Source organism: Leptonychotes weddellii, chromosome 5 (genome assembly GCF_054177405.1).
Source record: "Leptonychotes weddellii isolate Sample4059 chromosome 5, ASM5417740v2, whole genome shotgun sequence".
Taxonomy (NCBI): domain Eukaryota; kingdom Metazoa; phylum Chordata; class Mammalia; order Carnivora; family Phocidae; genus Leptonychotes; species Leptonychotes weddellii.
Genome location: NC_138373.1, coordinates 154,413,497 through 154,423,095, shown reverse-complemented (window position 1 = coordinate 154,423,095; position 9,599 = coordinate 154,413,497). Strand labels below are relative to the sequence as shown.

The following is a 9,599-nucleotide window of genomic DNA, read 5'->3' as shown; positions in this document are numbered from 1 at the left end:
CCCCCCCCTTTTTTTTTAAGATTTTATTTATTTGACAGAGAGAGACACAGCGAGAGAGGGAACACAAGCAGGGGGAGTGGGAGAGGGAGAAGCAGGCTTCCCGTGGAGCAGGGATCCCAGTGCGGGGCTCGATCCCAGGACCCTGGGATCATAACCTGAGCCGAAGGCAGACGCTTAACAACTGAGCCACCCAGGCACCCCAAATTTGCCCCTTACTTTAAGGAATGATCCTCCCCTCACTCTGGGCCAGACAGTGGCTTGGAAGAAATTCTGGCCACTTCCCATTGTGGATAATGAAGAAACCAACCTTAGGTCCAGCGTGTGCTCAGGGCGAGGCCTGCAGGGCAGCACAGAGCCAGGTCAGTGTTGGCGGGGAAGGGGCAGCAGTGAGGACAGCTTCCTTCTGCAGTTACGGAGGACGACAGAGGGCTTTCCCCCCAAGGCTGGCCAACTCTCAGGGGAGACAGCAACATGGTGCCTTCGCTCTGAATGTCCTTGCTTTAGAGTAATATAGCCTTTTGGCCTAATGACCCATTCTGTTTGTTCTTTTTGGAACAAATTAAGGGCATTAAGAGGAGCTAGTTGTACTTATATAATTTGTACTTTTTGTTTACTTGATACCTGTTATCAGACCCAGAGGGGAAGAACGTTATGCCATTTCCCAGCCAGGGCCAAGGGCACCTTGGCAACCTCTATTAACCTCTGAGACTCTGCATACCCTTTTAGGAATAGCTGTGACTCACCAGTGTTTATGTACCTCAGTGGCAGAAGTCACTGGAATCCAGAGATCTGGAAGTCTTTTCCTCCGCCTCATTCCTGGATTCCAGGATTCCCAGATTCCTGTCAAGTGCCTCCTAGAATGTGCGCTCAGCAAACATCTATTGAGGGCCTACTGTGTACCCAGGACACGCAAGGAGGACCACGATTGTGCATTTCAGGAGGGTGGGGAGGAAAGGGGGTGATGATTTGTACACTTAGGATTTCCTAGCTCTCAAGCCTCAAGCTTGCTGCTCATACACCTTTGATGGGCGGACAAGGTCCCAGGCAGAAGCGCGCTGTCCCTGCTCTTGAGCATCTGGAACATCAGGGTCTCCGAGGGGAGCCAGCCTGAGCGACTGCACACTGTCGTACTGACGACCAGCAGTTCACTGAGTGGCCGCAGCAGAAACGCCTTCGTCCCAGAGCCCTCGGAAAGAGAGCGGGGAAAGGCTGCAAGTGCTGTTCCTTTTGCACTCCCTCGGATCTTTGTCGAGCACCTTCTCTGTGCAGCACTTGGTGTGCGAGACCTGAGTGGGAAGCCAGCGGCACTCTAGGAGCCCCCCGGCCCCTCCCAGCCCACAGGACCTCTTGGTGGCTCTTTCTGTCCCTTAACCAGCCTCTTGCTCCATCTTTCTCCCCTCCTGTGTTCTGTGATAGGAAATGCCTATGGCCTTAGCATCCAGGTCACGAGCTTCATCCTTAATCTTGTCATTCTGTTATCTAGACTGTCCATCAAAATGTTTATTTTGGTAACAAGGTTCCTAAAAATCAAGAAAAATATCTTTACTCATTTCCTCATTTCTCCTTTTTCATAGCTCATTCCTGTTTTATGGGTACAATAACCCTCGACTTTCTGGGAGAAGTCTTAAGAGTTTATTAGAATTTCTCTCTTGTTCCCTGAAGTATTGATTGTGTTTTCCCTAGAGATCAGCTCCAAATAAAAGTTGCCCTGTTGATCTTGGTCCTTTTGTGGTTTGGGTTTTTATTTCATTATTATTTATTTCATGATTGTGAAGATCCTTGGTTATCAGTTCATGTTTATCAAAGAAGAACAGGACTGATGTGTAGGAAGCTGTTCCGGGTTCTTAGACTGTATTTCTGTGAGAGGCTGGGCATGGCCCCAGGTGGGCTCCCTGAAGGGAGTCTAGGCTTGCTGGTCACAAATGCACTTTTAGGGTGCCTGGGTGGCTCAGTTGGTTAAGCAACTGCCTTCGGCTCAGGTCATGATCCCAGAGTCCTGGGATTGAGTCCCGCATCGGGCTCCCTGCTCATCGGGGAGCCTGCTTCTCTCTCTGACCCTCTCCCTTGTCATGCTGTTTCTTTCTCTCTCTCAAATAAATAAATAAAATCTTTAAAAAAAAAAAAACAAATGCAGTTTTAAAAATTACTGTGATTGCCCCTCAGCATCCCCCCAGCCCCCCACCCCTAGCATTTCTCAGCCCCAGGCTTGGCACTCCTACCCCAGGGAGGCTCACTCCCACCCTGGCGTTTGGGATGGTATTTCCTTGGTCTTCTCCCAGCCCAGGCCTGTCTGTGTGCTTCTGGCATGTCCACCAGTCTGCTGCTGTACCGCTGAGTTGTTACAGGTTCCTTCTTGTCGGCCCAGTGGACCCCTGGGGGGAGGGAAGGAGAGATGTGTGCCTCTCTTGAACTGGCTGCTCTACTGTGATTTGGGGGAAGAAAGAAAGCGAGAGGCAATCCATGGTGAACATATTTTCTTGGCTTTGTTTTTTCCCATCGTGATGGGAAGGAATCAAGAATCACTCAGCATACACTACTTTGTCCTAAAGGTTCATTTCAGAATCTGCTGTTTGGAATTCAGATGGCATTTTCCTGTCACCAGGTTAGAGACTGTAAAAGCCTGTTCTGGTGTGTTTGGCACACGGCGTACCCCATGAGGAAGATGGGGACTGGGAGTATGTACAGCCTTTGTTCAGAGTTAATGGAACTCATTCAGCGTTACAGTTGAGTATTGTAGTTCAGTGTCTTCAGAAAGAAAGAATCTGTCAACTACGGGGTGCTAGACAGTGTGACACAGACTAAAGCAGTGCTAGCTTCTTTCCCTGTCCTCGGAAAGACCGTCCTAGCGCATTTGTCAGTCACTTCATACTTTTCCAGAGTTCTCCCACATCTGTGATCTCCCCTGAGCCTCTTCATACCTCGAGAGGTAAGGGTGCCAGTGGTGTCCCAGCCGTACAGAGGAGGACAGGGCTCTCAGGGGACAGATGATCGACGTCACAGAGGTGGAGCCGACATGCGTTTTCCACTCACTGCCACCTGCCTTCCCAGGAACTTCACCATCCCACTGAGAAGCACCCAGCTCATTAATAAATATGCATTATGTGTTTTTGGCATCGATAGACCTATTTCAGGAATATTCAGTACCATTTGGCGTTAGAGACCACCTTATTCCACAACATGTCTCCAGGCTTAGCAGTGGTTCAGGCTGGCTCAAGACCCTGAATGAAGGAAGGAAGCAGAACCAGGAAATTTGCCTGACCTGATCTCCTTTGAAGGAACAGGTTTGTGGGTTCTCTTGTTATCCTTAGAAGCCTCAATTTCCCCGACTTAACACATTTCTTTAGCCCAGAGGGTGCTAAAACCAGATTCATTTTTATGGTTAGAGACGTTTGTGTGTGAAAAAAAATTCTGAGTAATATTCCCTGACAGTCTGAGGACCTTTGGGATGTTTTGGACATCACTATTAATAAGACAGCCCTGAGAATCAAGCCCCCTTTCTGAGGGAGCGGCGTCCCTTCAAGCGGGGTTTCCAGACCTGAGATTAACCTGGGGCCAGATGAGCAGAGTCCTGCTGCGGTTGGGTACATGGAATCGGATGATCTGGCTTGCATCCTGGCCTAGCATTTACAGCCTGTGGGCCCTTGACCAGTGATTTGAATTGTTGGGACCTCAGCTGCCTTCCTGTTCATCTTTTGCAGAGTTTTTGAGGGATAAAAATCTGTCCAAAGGTCACATAGACCGCCTGGTGGTGCTAAGAGGTGCTTGGTGCATGGGAGCATCTGTGTTACTGGTTTATTCCTACGTGGGCTCCCAGGTGGAACAGCAGACCCACATCTGATTAAAAGCTTGCTTTATTTGACACAGGCATGGCCGCCTTCAGCCAAGAGGCTACTTAGGGGGTATCGTTCCGTCCTTAGTTATTGAACAGCTGTGTGGTACCATTAGGCAGCTCTTGTAGTTCCTTCCTTGGTGGCCTTGGTTTCCCTGGGGGACTGAGCCTGGTTCCTGGGGTATGGCCTGGTCTACAACTGGTTCCCACTCAGGAGGGGGCACACTCAAGTGAGTGTCCACACATTAGAACGGAGCACCCGTGTTTAGCTGGACATTAGGGGGCTTTGTGCAGGAAGCTCATTTGCCCTTAGAGCACAGGCCGTACCCTGTGCCCTCTCCTCTTACCTTAGAGTTATTTGTCTGCAGCTCTAGGCGCCTTAGTCCATGTGTTCCCCCCGCCCCCCCTTGCTTTAAGGAGGGAATGAAGTGATCCAGGAAAGAAGCATGCCTTGCACTGTCCATGAGTGATGGAACTATGGATGGTCCTTCTTCCTGTTCTTCCTTTCTCTGCCAAACTCTCTTCTTGAGTTCTCAATGGAAACATGGGTTATTTTTGTTTTTCTAAATTGCAAATACATTAAAAAAAAAAAAATACCCAAGCTGATTGGTTCACTGAGACCCCCTTAACATGGGGGTATTGGCACTTTTTCTTGTCTTGTGTGAATATGTAGAGCAGACATTATGAGATTTTATTTTGATTGTCATCAAGCATTTATTACCAATTCACTAAATTTTTTTATTTTTAAAAGATTTTATTCACTTTATTTTTTTAAAAGATTTTATTTATTTGTCAGAGAGGGCACAAGCAGGGAGAGCAGCAGGCAGAGAGAGAAGCAGCCTCCCTCTCTGAGCAGGGAGACCCCTCCCACCCCACCCCCCACCGCCCCGACATGGGGCTCAATCCCAGGACCCTGGGATCATGACCTGAGCTGAAGGCAGATGCTTAACTGAACTGAGCCACCCAGGCATCCCTATTTTTTTTTTCTAAGATTTTATTTATTTATTTGGGAGAGAGAGAGACAGAGATAGCAAGAGAGAGCACGAGCAGGGAGGAGAGGAAGAAGAAGGCTCCCCGCCGAGCAGGGAGCCCAACACGGGGTTCCATCCCAGGACCCTGGGATCATGACCTGAGCCAAAGGCAGATTCCTAACCGACTGAGCCACCCAGGTGCCCCCCAATTTCACTGTATTTACAGCACTAAAAAGGCAACAAATATTTCCTCTGTTTGCATTTGACAAATTTAATATTTGGGTCTTTCCTCAAGATTTTCCCACTAGTCTAGTCCAGTTTAGCTATTTTCAGTTTCATTTAAAAGAAACTGAGGCCTAGTTCATGGGCTATTTGTATTCCCAGCACTAGCTCAGTTCTTGAAACTTAGACCTTTGTTGAAAGAATGAATCCGGCTCACCATGAACAGCTGACAATGGCAGGTTGTCCCCTCTTTCCAATTTTAAATTCACATAAGACCATTGTCACTGAGCCAATAATTTCTGGCCTCCTTTCTTCCCGTCTCCTCCATCTCTGAGCCTGGGTATGGCTGGTGTGACTTGGGAGGTCATTTGGGTCCAGGAAAAGTGGCTGATGATTGTGCCACATTGAGTCGTGGGGCCAAATTCTGGTCGTAAAAGAACAAATCTCACTGTTTTTCGGGAAGACGTTTCTTGTGTGAGCCTTGAAGGCTGGGAGCTGATTCTGTTACTTTTGTAAAATCACCAGTCACGGATTTCCTTGGTCTCCTTGACCCATCTTGACCACCCTCCCCGCTTACGGATAAGAAGCCCTTCTCATGGGCGCCCGTGCAGAGCCCATCTGCCTGTAAGTCCTTTTCTAACTTGTCCCATACCCTATGGAGGAGAGCACTCTCGTTCTTGCTTTCCTGGTATTTTCATAGCAGTTTACTCATAATACCCACAAACTGCTCATTATGTGTCATGTACTATAATAGGAAGAACTTGCATTTTAGAACCACAGAACCTGGTCTTGAGTCATGATCTCACCGTTTATCACCGTTTAAAACCTTCAACAAGTTACTTGACCTTCAGTTTCTCATGTGTGAAAAGGGAGTAAGAATACCTACCTCATGGGACTATTATGAAAAATGAATGAGATTGTGGAATATAGCTAAAATTTGCACCTGGAGGGAAATTTATAGCTTTAAATGCACTTATGAGAAAAGAAGACAGGGCAGAAAAGTAATGAGCTATGTATGCTTCCATGTCCAGAGTTAGAGAAAGAACAACTTGAAGCCAAAGGTGGTAGAAGGAAAGAAATTAATAAAGGGGAAAAATCAAGGAAAAAGAAGACAAATATTCAATAGGCACTTGAAAGAAAGCAAACTAAAAGTGCATTCTTTGAAAAATAAAAATACAAATTGATAAATCTCTGATGAGACTGATCAAGACAAAAGGCACCAAAACCTAATGTCAAGAATGAAAAGGGGGCACGACTACGGGTATCCCTCAGTCTTTAAAATGATCTTAGGAGGGGCACCTGGGTGGCTCAGTCAGTTAAGCGTCTGCCCTCAGCTCATGTCATGATTCCGGGGTCCTGGGATCGAGCCCCGCATCGGGCTCCTTGCTCGGCAGGGAGTCTGCTTCTCGCTCTCCCTCTGCCTGACGCTTCCCCTGCTTGTGCTCTCTCTCTCTCTCTCTCTACGTGTCAAATAAATAAATAAAACCTTAAAAAAAAAAAACTTAAAAAATAAATAAAATGATCTTAGGAGAATAGTATGAACAATTTTATGCCAATAAATTTGAAAAAAAAAAAATCACCTGGATTCCCTGGAAAACCACAACTGTACAAAATCAACACACAAAGAAATAGAAAATACATGAATGGTCTTTTCCCTTTTAACCAGAATCTGTGATTAAAAGTGCTTAAAGGAAGCTCCAGGCCCAGGTGACTTCACTGACAAATTCTGCCAAACATTTAAGGAAAAATTAAGCTAATCTTAATGTAAACATCCATTTGTGATAAAAGCTCTTAGTAGAATTGTAGTAGAAAGAAACTTTCTAACCTATGGGGCGCCTGGATGGCTCAGTTGTTAAGTGTCTGCCTTCGGCTCAGGTCATGATCCCAGGGTCCTGGGATCGAGCCCCCTCATCGGGCTCCCTGCTCCACGGGAAGCCTGCTTCTCCCTCTCCCGCTCCCCCTGCTTGTGTTCCCTCTCTCGCTGTGTCTCTCTCTGTCAAATAAATAAAATAAATAAAATCTTAAAAAAAACCTTTCTAACCTAAAAAGGGATATTTTAAAATACTGTATAGCAAACATCACGCTTCATGGTGAAATGTTGAAAGCTGTGTCTTGAGGCCCGGGTCAGCTTGGCACCGGTAGAGCTGTCACCTTGGGGACTGTCACAGTTGCTGAGCACAGTGCTGGGGTGGGTACAGGGCCCCGGACTGAGGGAGCGTTACCACATAGGGTATGTCCTACCATGGGACTTGGGCGAGGAAAGCTGGACTTCCCTTGTTCCTGCTGGTCAGCCAGGAGCATGCCTCACCTCTGAAGCCCTCTGCAGCTCCAGAGTCACTTGGTTTTGTTACTTGGCGATTCAGGTTCTTTCTCCTAGGAGTTGAGTTTGTCTTTTTGTGCTGAGCCCAGGGGCAACCTCTTCTTGGCTCCTGGCACTCAGTAGGCTCTTAATAAATCTTATGCAGAATGGACCATCTATTTGTGTCTAAACCATGGCTGAATCCCGGCAGAAAATGAATCCCTCTGCCTAAACTTTTCAGGTGTTGAGCTGCTTCTCCGTCCAGAGCAGGCACCCGCTCCTCCCTGCACCTGCTCCCTGCAGCTATTCCCAGAGCTGGCTAGGCAGCCCAGCCAGTGGCTCGATTGGGCCACTTTGAGACTCACCTGAGCCCAAACCCCAGGTATTTCCTAAGGAGCCTGGAGCAGAGACAGCTGCTCTGGGTAGAAGACTTTTTGTCACTGCAAATGTGGGCTGGCGTGCTCCCAGGAGGGCCCTGGCCAAGAGCATAGGATTGCTTAGAGAAGGGGTGCTGTGAAACGTGGCACCAGGGCCCAGCCAGAGCGGCCTGTCGGCCTTTGTGATATCCAGGAGTTACAATGACATGCCTCCCTGTGATGATGGAGCAGAGGTCCAGACAGCATGCTGGCAGGAAGAGTGTGCACATGGTGCCCGGACAATTGCCTGGTTATAGTGTGCGTGCCGTTGGGGCACTTGGCTTTGAAGTACTGTCATCCGCTCTTTGAATTTATTGGCCATACAGTGCTGTGTTCAACTTTAGAAGCTGTCACATCCATCAGATTAAACCCTTTAAATAGCAGCTAGATCTTAGGTTATAAGACACCAGATTTATTTAAACTTCAGATAGTTTTTAAAAAACCTTTTGGTACGATGGAGAGAACATTACCTTAACAAATTTGTCAAATGTTGTCTCTGCCATTCATTACTTGGATGACCATGGGCAAGTTACTTAACCTCCCCGAGCATCAGTTTTTTCAACTAGAGAGATAAAGGGAATGATAGTGATAATAATTACTATCTAATGACAATTACATTATAATTTACCATGTCCACCCCTGCATGTCTGGCCTCATTTGACCCTCACTATAATTCCGTGATGTGTATTTCAGATTCATCACTCTTTTATAGATAAGGCCATTGAGGCACAGAGAGGTTAAGTAACTTGCCCACTGTTGCCCAGCTAGTGAGTAGTAGGTCTGGGATTGGAGCCTGTGTTCCTGTTCCTTACCATGCTTCTAGACTGTCTTGTAGGGAATTGTGAGAATTAAATGTGATCCCATATGGAAAAGTACCTAGAACAAAGTCTTGCACCTTGTAGGTGTAACAGTGTGGATCACTCTGCTCACCCCACCCTACCTGGGCAAAGCTGAGGCTTTGGACTCCTGACCATGGTAATTAGGGAAGTTCCAGATCTCTGGCTGTGTGATCTGAACACAGGGTGATGGAAAGGAAGGTGGACTTTTCACCAAGAAGTCAGGGAGTGTCATGTGGCTGTGGATGGGTCGTTGCATCACAATGATTTGTGATCATCAGTGTCACAGGGGGTCCATCAGCTTCCTCCCTCTACAAAGAGGTTAATCGTCCCTTTACCCTTGCCTGGATTTAGAACATTGCCTCATGACCCAGAAATGATCCCTTTTGTTTATTTGTCTTTACTCTCTCTAGCTGACCCTCACACAGTATCTGAATAAACTGGTCTGAATTTGGGGCTTCGGTGGCTGAGGTGAATCAGTCATGGCGGGGGGGGGGAAGACAATGCCCAACACAAGTGAAACATGGGGGTAGCTGGGGGTGGAGGCAGGTGTCCAGAGCGGATCACTTCCTCTCGTGTCTTACCGTAGGGCCTGGTCCTGCCGGGTGGGTAGGGCAGGCTGGGGCCCGGCGAGCCCAGAGATGCAGGGATTCTGCCCGTGTTCACGTGTTCTCCTCACATGTGCTCTGTCTTCTCTCCACGGGACGAGGAAGATTGTTTAGTAAGGTTATCAGTCTGTTGGTCTAAGAACATGCACTGTTCTCCAGAAAGCTCTTTGAGCTCTTCAGTAAGATGTTGAGAAGGTTCACTTGTTAATGTGAAACACACATTCACACGCATGTAACATATGCATATATATATGTTATTATTGACTTTTCTCTCACCTCAAGGGAACGTTTGAGACTGTGCTGTACTAAGGCAGTGATGGGAATGCAAGTTGTAGGTCGGGGATGGCTTGCTTATTACCTTAGGAATTTAAAAACTGCAACAATGTGCTTTTCTTTTATAGGTTTGTCTGTGGATTTT

General features: G+C 47.3%; 1 protein-coding gene across 6 annotated transcripts in view; it reads left to right on the top strand.

The window, feature by feature from the left end:
* Positions 1 to 9,599, top strand: part of PACSIN2 (protein kinase C and casein kinase substrate in neurons 2) — a 132,041-nt gene that overhangs the window by 82,455 nt on the left and 39,987 nt on the right. Inside the window, exon 1 of one of the 6 annotated variants that reach the window (XM_081822599.1) lies at positions 3,263 to 3,281. The exons of the other annotated variants lie outside the window; for them this stretch is intronic. The gene's annotated coding sequence lies outside the window, so the exon portion shown is untranslated. Of the gene's footprint in view, positions 1 to 3,262; positions 3,282 to 9,599 lie in introns of those variants that run through there. 6 annotated transcript variants of the gene reach the window in all.